This window comes from Salvelinus alpinus, chromosome 14 (genome assembly GCF_045679555.1).
Source record: "Salvelinus alpinus chromosome 14, SLU_Salpinus.1, whole genome shotgun sequence".
NCBI classification, from domain to species: Eukaryota; Metazoa; Chordata; class Actinopteri; order Salmoniformes; family Salmonidae; genus Salvelinus; species Salvelinus alpinus.
Window position 1 is genome coordinate 10,393,467 of NC_092099.1, and position 13,900 is coordinate 10,407,366.

Here is a 13,900-nt window from a genome sequence, read left to right on the forward strand (position 1 = left end):
GAGGTGCTCAGTGAGGCATACCTCCAGGTCATGTGACCCCAACATGACACAGCAAAAGCCTTACTACTGAACATAGACACTGACAATAACAGCCCACTAATGGGACCAGGTCAGATGTTTTTACTGCTTTGAATGAGTGGTTGAATATAAAGTATGGAAACATCTGATAATGTTTCAATTTTGAGTGAACTATCCCTTTAATCCTGTATTGGCACATGACTTGCTGCACTTATATGGTACCAAGTTGGAGATCTACCCCTAAAATGCGCTAGGCTACCTCTTGAGGGAAGTTTCACACACACCTTTAGATCCATGCACTAAGATGAGAAGGGGGTTATCAATTACCTCCTACTTTACAAATTATTGTTATGATACACAGAATTATTCATCAATAACTGACCAATGTAAACATGACAAGCCCATTTTAAAGAGCAACAAGTGCACTTGGGTATACTTAATTAATGATGCATGCACAGCCATGATTGTTGTGAAAAAACTCTCAAGGACTTTGAAAGGAGATCTGCAGCTCCAACTGCTAATTTAACCCCTATAACACCTTCATCCTTCAACAAATATACTGCTTGCAAAGGAGCAGATATACAGTGAGCTCCAAAAGTATTGGGACAGTGACACATTTTTTGTTGTTTTGCCTCTGTACTCCAGCACTTTGGATTTGAAATTATACAAGGACTATGAGGTTAAAGTTAAGACTCTCCATTTTCATCCATATCGGGTGAACCGTTTATAAATTACAACACTTTTTGTACATAGTCCCCACATTTTAGGGGACCAAAAGTATTGGGACAAATTCACTTGTGTATTAAAGTGGTCAAAAGTTTAGTGTTTGGTCCCATATTCCTAGCACACAATGATTACATCAAGCTTGTGACTCTACACAGTAAATTTGAAAGTGTTAAATCAACACTTTGTGTTAAATGTAACACTGTCGGCAAGTACATATGGCCCCACTCTACACAGAGTAAAAAGTACACTGATCAAAGTGTTACATTTCTAGTGTTGATTTAACACTGAGGAGTGCAAAAAGTTAACACTGCACTACACTGGCCAGTGTTGATCAAATTTAACACAGAGGTAATCAACACTGAGTGTTATAGTGACTCTCACTATAGTTGATCTAGGGTGACTCCTTTTAGAGTAAAAATGTGTTTACTCTATACAGTGTTAATTTATTTACTCTTCCCCCATGTAAACAGAAATTATATTTTGTAAAAGCACTTGGAATTTCACAATAAACTCAAGCAAAGCTGTTTCAACATTCAAATATGTTTATTATGACCAAACCATAAGTCTCAGCCCTGGCTTAAACTGTTATCAAGTAAGAGTAGAATGTAGTCAAAAGAATCCCTTGCTCCATATGACATGAGCAAATCAAAAGGTTTGTGGTACATGATATCATTTACATGAAATACCTTGCATGGTGGACTTCGCTTCAAAACAACTTTAAATGCATGCAAATGATCATCAAAACATAAGGTTTCAAGAGCTGACCCAACCCAAAAAACATTTTCCTCTTTCAGAACAATAGCCTTAATTATGTAAAATACTGGCATTTCAATGACTACTTCACCACATATGACCAAATCAAGATGATATTCTGTACCATGGTGCATTACCCATTTAACTGACAAAACACTTGTGTGCACTGAGACATTCAGCTTGGCAGCAATCTCATGGCTTTCTTTCAGCTCATTGAGCCTTGACATCTTTCCTGGACCTATAGCTAGTCTATCCTGGCTGAACATTTCCCAATTATATGGCATGTCATTTTGGTGTTTCTTGGTTAAGGTCATAGTGACATTCTTAAAACTCTTCAGTTGCTTTTTAAAGAAATTATGTTTTGCCTCGTAGCGCATACACCACGAATGAAGAATTGGCCCAATATTCCTTATAGAACGAGGATAATGTATCATGAAGTGGTGTTTCGGTAACATATTTCTATCAGGAAATAAATACATGAAAAGCCTATGATGTTCAGCAATTAAGTGCGTCAGATAGATAGTCATGCCCTCTGTTAGTATAGGAGAAAACACAATATTTACAATTTGTAGTAGTAACAAAAGCAGCTGCCAGTATTTATCATCTTTCTGTACCAGATCACCAAATATCAATGTCAAATTACAGAGAAGACACCAAGACTGAATAGCATTTAGACACAAATCATTGCTCCCATCATCCAATTTGAGTGCAGGTGGATGATTCCTCCTCTCTGTGTAGCCATAGTTAAATGAATGAACTCTACCGTACACATCTTTAGCAGTCACTAAGTTGGCTTGTATATACTGTAACACACGTTTTACCTCAAGTTGTGCAACTCCTTCTAAAATGTCATGCATTATATCAACAGAAAAAGTGTCTGTAGTATTGAAGTACTGCAGAGAGTTCAATAAGCAGGCATGCTTCACACCGTACACATGAGGTAGTGTTGAGTTTGACTGAATAGTTTGACAATGGTCTGAGTGCATTTCCCAGTGTGGCAATAACGGCAACAATAACGAGCACTAAATGATTCCACAAAACCAAACAGGCAATGTATACCAAGATTATCTCCAGTTACTTGGACAATACTGCCATGTATACGACCACTGAAGAAGGGAACTTCAATACCCTCAGTATCAAGCACTTTCAAATCACTTACTATTGGCTCAAGAATGGAATCAAATCCATAGGGTTTAAGGTCCTGGGTATGGAAGAGTGCACATAAGTTAATACTTACCAAAATTGAATTAAACTTTGGGGTAAAATTTCTCAAAGTAAAGTATATACCTCCCAACTTGTGAATATCCTTTTTTGATCCCAATGGATTAGCGGTCTCAAAGTCATCATAAAAGAGTTGAATTTGCAATGCATTTTTCTATTTAGAAAAGAGAGGATGTCTCTTCATATATAGTCCATCTTCCAAATCAAAGTTAACACCATTTAAAAAAGCTCTGAGCTCAGCAACCCTTGGAGTCTCCTTAACCTTCCCAATGTCTATGTTGTACACAGTTGTTTGTATGAAGGTGTACATGTTGCGCAGCATTGTATTGTAAGCAGTACCAAAAACAAAGTGAGTCTTGAAAAGCTCATCGAAGGCACCAAGAGCTCTCATTGACTTGCACAGCAAGGCTCGCTTGTCCAGGATGATGAAGTAAGGCTCGCTTGTCCAGGATGATGAAGTAAGCATGGATGCTGCTCTTCCTGGTCCCGACTGCAAGAAGATATGGTTGGTGGCTCTGGTCAATCGCATCAAGGTGCTACTGGATACTGGTTCCTGCCTCAAGACGACGAAAACTAACACCATCATTAGTTCATCATAACGGCTGCAGCACTGTCCATGAATAAGAATGCCAATACAAACCTTTGGAATATCACAAGATGCTGTTCAGCTTGGGATGCAGACATCTTGCCTGGTCTTTTGCGGCCTTGTGATGAAGGAGGAGTCAAATGGAGCAGGAGAAGGATGGAGGATAGGTCACTGTCCCATCCTAAACAAAGAGATCCTGATTAAAATGGTAAATTCCTTCAGTGACATTAACATTTCAGAGTTATTTGAAATATAAATTATAAATTATGATCATCTTAACATCAGCATTCGTGTCAGCTCCCTCATCAACTGCACATTTTGCCATCTGGATCAGCTCCTGAAGTTCAGGTCCCTGAGTCGCCTTGCTTAGGGTCTTGCTTAGCATGATGATCTTTTGCTTGAATGTAGTTGGCCCCCTCTCCAAACAGCAGCACAAAATCCTGTTCAATCTGAATAGAATAAGACAAAAACATTCCACTTTAACCTCCAAAACAGAGTTTGAGTAAATCACCAGCCTACACATTCATTGAACTACTATTACTGGCCAACCTGAATTGGCATCTAGAGATTAAACACAATTTATACAACTTAAAACTGTTTAAAAAAAGTCTTACCAAGCCCTTCACATCAAGAAAGCGTGGAAATTCAGTTAGGATGGTGGAGCATTTCCTCAGGTCGTGGGTCAACTTCTTCCTGTACTCAAAGGTCAATTTCATCTTCTTTTTGACTGTTTCTTCATTAGAAGAATATTCATAAGAGAAATGGCCTCTCGGCACTGGTCTTAACTCAGGGTAGCCAAAGTGGATGGACTGGACTCCCTCTCAGCAGTTGGCCCTCCAGAGTATAGTTGAGTCGGCTGTTTCTCTGATGAAGCCAAATTCCTCTGAATGGTTTTGATTCTATACGAGAGCTACCCTTCTCCACTATTAGGGTCGTAATAATGTTCCTTAAGAAAATGAACATGGTTACTAATCTTGAAAGACCAAATAACCAAGTCCCATTTGCTCAGATTCCATACCAGACGAATTAAACGCAGATGCCCTTTATCAGTTGTAATGTATACTTACATATCCATTTGCGGTGTAGGGATCCTTCAGGTATGGGAACAAGGAGACGATGCCTTGTGCAAACGTTTCTCTCACACTGCGCCGTGGTGATGTCCTGACAAGAATATAATGTTATGTTTAGGCGGCAATCAGAATCTCCACAAGCAGCATTGGTCCCCAGTCAGCTAAATATCAGGAGTGATTTTTTGAATCACATCGAGTTTGATACAAGATAAATCTTCTACCAATAGCAGTGGATGGTCAGCAGTAGCCTATCCAATTATGCGACTGAGATACTGATACAGAAGTCATTTTTAACATTCAGCAGATATGGGAGCAAGTAATGCTCAACAATTTTCATTATGAATCTTTCCTTTAAACTTACCCATGAGTCACTGTCATCGCCGAAACAAGAATGTTGACCATCTTTCGTCTGGTGCAGTCAGTCAGGCTTTTAGTTTTGGAGTACTCCTTGATGATAACCTCTCCACCAGGCTTTTTCTTCAGTATGCTCTCTATTAGCTGTAAAAAAAAACAGCAGTGAAAAATCCATTGAATTGAAGAATGAATTACAAATGTAAATTCTTTGCTTCGTCATCAGATCTTTGACGCTTTTGTGGAGGGCTTCCATCCTTGCTCAAAATTATTGTATCATCAACTGACTCATGGTCTGAACCAACCACCACAGAACTGGCAAAGACAGGACTCATCAGGGAAGATTCTGAAATAAACAAAGATGACAATACAGGCATGTCAAATGTACGGTTATATTGAAAGTGATGCCACAAGTAACCAAGACTTGAAAACCAGCACATACCTTTAGCATCATTGTTCAGTGTGAGCTTGAAAACACCAAGATTTGGCCGTGTCACCACCTCCTCAAACACATCCCCATCAACTTCAGTTCCAGACCCATCATACAGCTTTGCCTCTGATAAACTAGTAAGTGGGATCTCAAATTTCAGGAAAGCTGTGACAAACATTAAAAAACAACCTACAATTAGAATTGCAATCGTAATGGTAAGAATAATTAGACTGACTGGTATGAAAACAGTAAATTTATTTCCAATCACAAATGAAAAGTTTACCTCCAATCAAAAGGTCTTCAAGTGTCAGGTCAATGATCTTGACATATTTTTGTTCGCCATTGAATTTCACCCTGATCAGCATGACTAGGTCTGAAAGCAGTTAATGGTACGAAATAAGGCCAAAACGGATGAAAAAGCATTACATTTTGTATTTCGATCATGACACATTATATAAGGATGACTACAAACATTTTCACCAATACTCCTGCAATACTAATTTCAAAGTATATTATGAAATTATTGGATCATGACCACAACTTGTTTGATATTACTTGAAGCAGGTCCCAAACTACAGCAAACATACTGTAACGACCCTGGGTTTATAAGCGCGGAAATCGACTCTGCCGTTCGAGCATGCTTTTGCGGCACAGTCGATAGCGCGCCGGACCTCGGGCTAGGAGGTCGAGGGTTCGAGACCTGCTCCCTGCCTGTTTCATTACAATACTATTGAACTCACATTCACTGTCCCGAAATATTGACGGCCTAATTAGTCCAGTAAAATACACTCATAATTCCAGCTAGTCACTATATTATGTTGTCATGTTCTAGGAGCAGTCTTACAAGCCCGCCAAAATCAACTGGTGATAAAGCGAGTGCGAAACGCAGTTAGCTAGACTAGATAGCTGCCGATGCAATGGCTACAATATGTATCTATAAGCATCACCCACAAGTCAAAAATGCAGTTATAATTTGGATAAATAAACAACTCACCTTAATCAGATTAGTCCTCAATATATAGTAAGCAGCTGAAATAAAGAGAACAAACTAGTATAAAGCGAAAAAAGCTCAGTGCTGAAATGAGACACGCGCCCATGGAACCGCCAGGTAGAGCAGACTAACTGCACAGGACAGGGGCGAGCTAGTTAGCTAGCATGCTAGCTATCTAGGAAAGACTTGCAAAAAGTGAAACAACGCAAGTAACTCTAACATTAGCTGCACACACACACAATCAAAACTTCTAGACGTTTTATGTTACACTGCAGTCTGACAACCATGTATAAAGTATTTACATTAACATTGCTAAATAATATCAGTGAAATAATTGTTTAAAACTCACCTTTGCGTGGAACAAATTAGGATTTTGTTGATCCAACAATGGTGTACGAGAAAAGAGGAAATTTGAACACAGAAACTGAATTTATGGGCGGGGTGGTGATGATGTTTACACTTACTGAGTAAAAGTCTACACTAATAGAGTAACATTTTACACCTTAGCAATTAACACCAGTTATCAGCACTGACGCTAGGGGTCATTTGGCACTGCCAGTTGCTAAAACAACTATATGGGAGTCCATCACTTTTGACACAGTGAATTTAACGCTGGTGATTTTACTGTGTTCAAACTTGTTGGATGGATTTTCTGTTTGTTTGAATGTGTTTCAGATAATTTTGTGCCCAATAGAAATACATGATAAATAATGTATTGTGTCATTTTGGAGTCACTTTTATTGTAATTGAGAATCAAATATGTTTCTAAACACTTCTAGATGAATGTGGATTCTACCATGAATACTATCACGGCTAAGACCCAGATGCAGACATAGGAGGCAGAAAGTAAGAGTCTCAGAGTTTATTATAATTCAAGGGGCAAGCAAAAGGTAAGTCAAAGCAGGAAAACGGTTGTAATCCAAATCAGAGTCAGGCAGATACAGGACGGCAGCCAGGATCAGGGTCAGGACAGGCAGAAAGGTCCGAACTGGGAAGACAAGGTGTGCTGTAAGCCCGGACGAAACAACGGTAGAAATTGGCAAGCCCCAGGAAACGTTGCAGCTGCACTCTAGATGTGGGTTGAGGCCAATCCACCACCACTCTCACCTTGTCAGGGTCCATCTGAATATTCCCTGCAGCGATAACGTATCCAAGGAAGGAGATGGTGAAGCGATGGAACTCACATTTCTCCGCGTTCATGAAAAGCTGGTACTCCAGGAGACGCTGGAGGACCTGTCGGGCATGGAGGACGTGCTCTTGAGCTGACCGGGAATAGATTTGGATGTCATTGATGTAGACAAACTGATGTCGTCAGAGTGCAACGTATGTTTGATGTTGTTGAACGCTGTCGAACGCCGAAACTGAAACCTGTCGAACGCTGAAACCTGAACTAAAAACCTTGGTTTAAAAGCTGACAGTGTTTTTATATACTTTTATTTTGAATCCTGCAGCTCTGTTGGGCTTAATTGCTGTGACCGCTGCTATCTGTCCTGGGATCCTGCCAAATTCCGTATAGGGGGAGAGACGCGAAAGCCCAGCTAGCCTAGTTGGCTCGGTGGACTCAAATGGAGGCCGCTATTGAACGTTTCCAACCTTGCAGGAGCTGCGTTTACTTTGCTTTGGTCCGGGACAATGTGGACCGCATTGACTTTCAATGTAGCAACTGCATGCTTGCGGAGGACTACAGGAGCGAAGTAGCTACTCTTAGCAAGCAAGTAGAACGCTGCTCTGGTCTGATGGAAGTTTCGCGGCCGTGTCGGCTCTCCACAGCCAACTGGCCGGTGAGAGGCAGGGATCCATCCCCAAAGGGGTCTCCCCCTTCCCTGGAGAACGGAGCTCAACCCAACCCAACCAACCAGCCATGGAGGTACGTCACTCGCCGTGGAAGTCGAAGAAGGCGTCCTCTGGCAATGGGGCTCTCCATGGAGATTTTGAGCCCGGAACTGACACAGACCAGAAACTGCTTTGCCGCCCTGGATCCAGAGGTTCCGGCGCCTTCATCCGGGGTAGATTCCCAATCAAGATCGGATCCGGAGGTACCTGCGTCTTTGTCCTCAGCTCTGTCTCCCTCTCCGGTGGCAGATCCTCGGAGCTCCCAGCCTCACCAGACCGTGAGGCTGCCTGAGAGACCGGCCCATTCAACATCATCAGCTGTCATCATAGGCAGCTCTATGGTGAGAAACATCTCGGTCCCCAAGGCAAAAACTCTGTGCTACCCAGGAGCATGGGTACAGGACATAACAAGGCTGCTTCCGACTGTTCTACCACAGATGCCGGGAGCTGACACTATCGTAGTCCATGTGGGGTCAAATGACATCAGGAGGGCTAGCTCGAAACATTTGAAAATGGATTTTAAAGAACTGATTTTAGCATTAAAAGACTCCAAAAAACAGCCAATAATTTCAGGTCCAGTACCATCATTGGGCCGCAGGTGTGAAAGATTCAGCAGACTGCTGGAATTACACATCTGGCTAAAAGACTACTGTAGCTTTGCTGGAGTCACTTTTATTGATAACTTTGACACCTTCTGGAAACAGAAGATACTCTACAGGAATGAGGGAGTCCATCAAAATCATCTTGGTTCCTGGACTCTGTCCACCCATTTCAAGGCTGCATTGAAACAATGACTGGTAAATGATCCAAGACCAGCTCAGTTAATCCCTACCATTGCGACAATGAGTCGTCATAATGCTGCATCAAATGTACATGATCTTAAGGGCATTGGTAAACACAATGTAAGTAATTTAATTTATGTACCCCTAATTGCACCGAATACATCTGTTTACCCTACAGCTATTGTAAGCAGGAATCATGAGCCTATACACCAGAGTTACACTGTTAGCACTGAGGCGGTGTGCAATAGTAGGAAGACCCCTTTATGCAGCTCACCCTGCACTATCAGTTCCAATGTAAATAACACGAGTAAGTTTACCTCTGATAAGCTTCCCAGTAAAGCATTACAAACAATCAAGCAACCCAGAAAAGGGCTAAAAATAGCCCATATTAACATATGTAGCCTAAGAAACAAGGTCCATGAAGTCAATAACTTGCTTGTAACAGATGACATTCATATTCTGACTATCTCTGAAACTCACTTAGATAATATATTTGATGATACAGTGGTAGCAATACATGGTTATAACATCTACCGAAAATACAAAAATGCCAACGGAGGCGGTGTTGCGGTCTATATTCAGAACCACATTCCTGTAAAGCTTAGAGACGATCTAATGTTAAATACTGTTGAAGTAATATGGCTACAGGTTCATCTACCTCACCTTAAGCCCATTCTTGTGGGAAGCTGCTATAGACCACCAAGTGCTAACAGTCAGTATCTGGATAATATGTGTGAAATGCTTGATAATGTATGTGATATCAACAGAGAAGTATATTTTCTGTGTGATTTAAATATTGTCTGGCTATCATCAAGCTGCCCACTCAGGAAAAAACTTCAAACTGTAACCAATGCCTGCAACCTGGATCAGGTTGTCAGTCAAACTACCAGGGTAGTTACAAACAGCACAGGAATGAAATCATCAACATGTATTGATCACATTTTTACTAACGCTGCAGATGTTTGCTTTAAAGCAGTATCCAAATCCATAGGATGTAGTGATCACAATATAATAGCCATATTAAAAACCAAAGTTCCAAAGGCTGGGCCTAATATAGTGTATAAGAGGTCATACAAGAAGTTTGTAGTGATTCCTATGTTGATGTAAAGAATATTTGCTGGTCTGTGGTGTGTAATGAGGAGCAACCAGATGCTGCACTTGATGCATTTATGAAACTACTTATTCCAGTTACTAATAAGCACGCACCCATTAAGAAAATTACTGTAAAAACTGTTAAATCCCCTTGGATTGATGAGGAATTGAAAAATTGTATGGTTGAGAGCAATGAGGCAAAAGGTATGGCAATTAAGTCTGGCAGCCCAACTGATTGGCAAATGTACTGCAAATTAAGAAATAATGTGACTAAACTAAATAAAAATAAACTACACTATGAAACAAAGATACATTATATAAAGAATGATAGTAAAAAGCTTTGGGGCACCTTAAATGACATTTTGGGGAAAAAAGCCAACTCGGCTCCTTCATTCATTGAATCAGATGGCTCATTCGTCACAAAGCCCACTCATATTGCAAACTACTTTAATTACTTTTTCATTGGCAACATAAGCAAACTTAGCGATGACATGCCAGCAACAAACGCTGACACTACACATCCAAGTATATCGGACCAAATTATGAAAGACAAGAATTGTACTTTTGAATTCCGTAAAGTCAGTGTGTAAGAGGTGAAAATAATATTGTTGTCTATCAACAATGACAAGCCACCGGGGTCTGACAATCTAGATGGAAAATTACTGAGGATAATAGCAGACGATAATGCCACTCCTATTTGCCACATCTTCAATTTAAGCCTACTAGAGAGCATGTGCCCTCAGGCCTGGAGGGAAGCTAAAGTCAATTCCGCTACCCAAGAATAGTAAAGCCCCCTTTACTGGCTCAAATAGCTGACCAATCAACCCTTAGTAAACTTCTGAAAAAAATATATGTTTGACCAGATACAATGCTATTTTACAGTAAACAAATTGACAACAGAATTTCAGAATGCTTATAGAGAAGGACACTCAACAAGCACAGCACTTGACTGATGACTGATGACTGATGATTGGCTGAGAGAAATTGATGATAAAATGATTGTGGTGGCTGTCTTGTTAGACTTCAGTGCAGCTTTTGACATTATTGATCATAGTCTGCTGCTGGAAAAACGTATGTGTTATGACTTTACACCCCTTGCTATAATGTGGATAAAGAATTACTTGTCTAACAGAACACAGAGAGTGTTCATTAATGGAAGCCTATAAAATATAATCCAATTAGAATCAGGAATTCCCCAGGGTAGCTGTTTAGGCCCCTTGCTTTTTTCAATTTTTACTAACGACATGCCACTGACTTTGAGTAAAGCCAGAGTTTCTATGTATGCGGATGACTCTATACTCTAACACTATACACGTCAGCTACTACAGCGACTGAAATGACTGCAACACTCAACAAAGAGCTGCAGTTAGTTTCAGAGTGGGTGGCAAGGAATAAGTCAGCTGTCACGTTCTGACCTTAGTTCTTTTGTTATTTCTTTGTTTTAGTATGGTCAGGGCGTGAGTTGGGTGGGTTATCTATGTTTGTTTTTCTATGTTGGGTTTTTTCGTTTGGCCTGATATGGTTCTCAATCAGAGGCAGCTGTTTGTCATTGTCTCTGATTGGGAACCATATTTAGGGAGGTTGTTTTCTATTGTGTTTTGTGGGTGGTTATCTTCCGTGTCTGTGTGTTCCACACGGAACTGTTTCGGTTTTCGTTCGTTCACTTTATTGTTTTGTATTTCAGTGTTCAGTTTGTTCCATTAAATATTCAGAATGAACACTTACCACGCTGCGCTTTGGTCCTCCTCTCTTTCTCCCAACGAAGATCGTTACATTAGCCCTTATTTCTAAAACTAAAAGCATTGTATTTGGAACAAAACACTCACTATACCCTAAACCTCAACTAAATCTTGTAATAAATCATGTGGAAATTGAGTTGAGATGACTAAACTGCTTGGAGTAAAACTAGATTGTAAACTGTCATGGTCAAAACATATTGATGCCGTAGTAGCTAAGATGGGGAGAAGTCTGTCTATAATAAAGCGATGCTCTGCCTTCTTAACAACCCTATCATCAGGCAGGTCCTACAGGCCCTAGTTTTGTCGCACCTTGACTACTGTTCAGTCGTGTGGTCAGGTGCCACAAAAAAGGACTTAAGAAAATTGCAATTGGCTCAGAACAGGGCAGCACGGCTGGCCCTTGGATGTACACAGAGAGCTAATATTAATAATATGCATGTCAATCTCTCCTGGCTGAAAGTGGAGGAGAGATTGACTTCATCGCTACTTTTATTTATGAGCGGTATTGACATGTTGAATGCACCGAGCTGTCTGTCTAAACTACTCGCACACAGCTCGGGCAGCCATGCATACCCCACAAGACATGCCACAAGAGGTCTCTTCACAGTCCCCAAGTCCAGAACAGACGATGGGATGCACACAGTACTACATAGAGCCATGACTACATGAAACGCTATTCCGCATCAAGTAACTGTCACGACTTCCGCCGAAGTCGGCTCCTCTCCTTGTTCGGGCGGCGTTCGGCGGTCGACGTCACCGGCTTTCTAGCCATCGCCGCTCCATTTTTCATTTATCCATTTGTTTTGTCTTGTTCCCTGCACACCTGGTTTTCATTCCCCAATCACACTGCATGTATTTATTCCTCTGTTCCCCCTCATGTCTTTGTGTGAAATTGTTTGTGTTACGTGTTTATTGTTGACGCGCCAGACTGGTTTGCCTATAGCGTGTTGTTCACGAAGATGTTTATTGTTAAACATAAATTATTGTGACTGTTTTGCGCGTTTTGCACTTTTGCCTATGGGCTGGAGGTTTTTGACGCAGTTGCGTCTGTCTGTTGGTATCTCCTGCCTCAATAAAGTGTGGGCCTGTTCACAACTCTCTGCTCTACTGCACTTGACTTCGCTACCAGTACGCACACACCTGACAGTAACTGACGCAAGCAATAAAATTAGATTTAAAAAACAGATTAAAAAACACCTTATGGAACAGCGGGGACTGTGAAGCAACACAAACATTGGCACAGACACATGCACACACACACACACGACAACATACGCACTATACATACACATGGATTTAGTACTGCAGATATGTGGTAGTGGTGGAGTTGGGGCCTGAGGGCACACAGTGTGTTGTGAAATCTGTGAATGTATTGTAATGTTTTAAAATTTTATAAACTGCCTTAATTTTGCTGGACCCCAGGAAGAATAGCTGCTGCTTTGGCAGCAGCTAATGGGGATCCATAATAAATACAAATACAAATGCAAACACAAATCGGTTCAACATGTCTCAGAACACATCATTGACCAGGGCTGGAACACTGCAGGAGCGTTTGTCAATCCGAATGGCATCACCAGGTACTTGTAGTGCCCGTTAGCCGTGTTAAAGGCATTTTTCCACTCATCTCCTTCCCGTATCCAAACCAGATGGTAGGCGTTCCGAAGGTTCAACTTGGAGAAGATGATCGCCCCATGGAGAGCCTCGAAAGCTGAGGAGATGAGTGTTGTAACTTTAGACTTAAACAGACAAGACATCCTAACCTCGAATAGAGAAAATATTCCATGAAATAGAGGGGTAACATCTGACAGGTGTTTCTGATCGATAAAAAACAGAGTTTATCTGTCACATCACTGGCAGCTGAGAGCGAGGGTTTGTGTGCTTGACCTCTCATGCCGTTGCATGTGGATCAAAATCAACATTTGTTTGCAAGTAATGGCAGAGCAAACCACCACAATCTCCGGCCACTTTTGAGTAAGCAGCACAGCAAAAAGCAGACCACCTAATGAAGGGGCTGTCTGCACATGAGTTGACTTTGAACTAAGTCATGGAATGATGAGATCACATTTTTACACCTACTCCACCATATATTTAGGTTGAATGAGGTGATCAGACAGCTCTTAGCTGTTAGACTTAAACAGACAAGACATCCTAACCTCTAATACAGGACAACTTCCATGAAATAGAGGGGTAAACATCTGACAGGTGTTTCTGATCCGCTCTCAGCAACGTGACAGATTAACGTGACAGATTTCTGACCCCGCTCTCAGCAACGTGACAGATTAACTCTGGGGGTTTTTATCGATCAGAA

At 41.1% G+C, this 13,900-nt stretch overlaps 1 long non-coding RNA gene across 3 annotated transcripts; it reads right to left on the minus strand.

The window, feature by feature from the left end:
* Positions 1–1,291: 1,291 nt before the first annotated feature.
* LOC139538397 (uncharacterized) lies at positions 1,292–13,389 on the minus strand. Of its 3 annotated transcripts, none has more exons than XR_011667731.1 (8): positions 6,150–13,389; positions 5,439–5,528; positions 5,168–5,320; positions 4,736–5,071; positions 4,372–4,465; positions 3,919–4,250; positions 3,585–3,753; positions 1,292–3,485 (listed from the first exon to the last, which is right to left on the minus strand). It is a non-coding gene; the product is annotated as an uncharacterized lncRNA (long non-coding RNA). The 3 variants fall into 3 exon arrangements; XR_011667732.1 differs by having other exon boundaries at positions 1,292–3,291; positions 3,359–3,485; positions 5,439–13,389; XR_011667730.1 differs by having other exon boundaries at positions 5,439–13,388.
* Between the last annotated feature and the right edge of the window lie 511 nt (positions 13,390–13,900).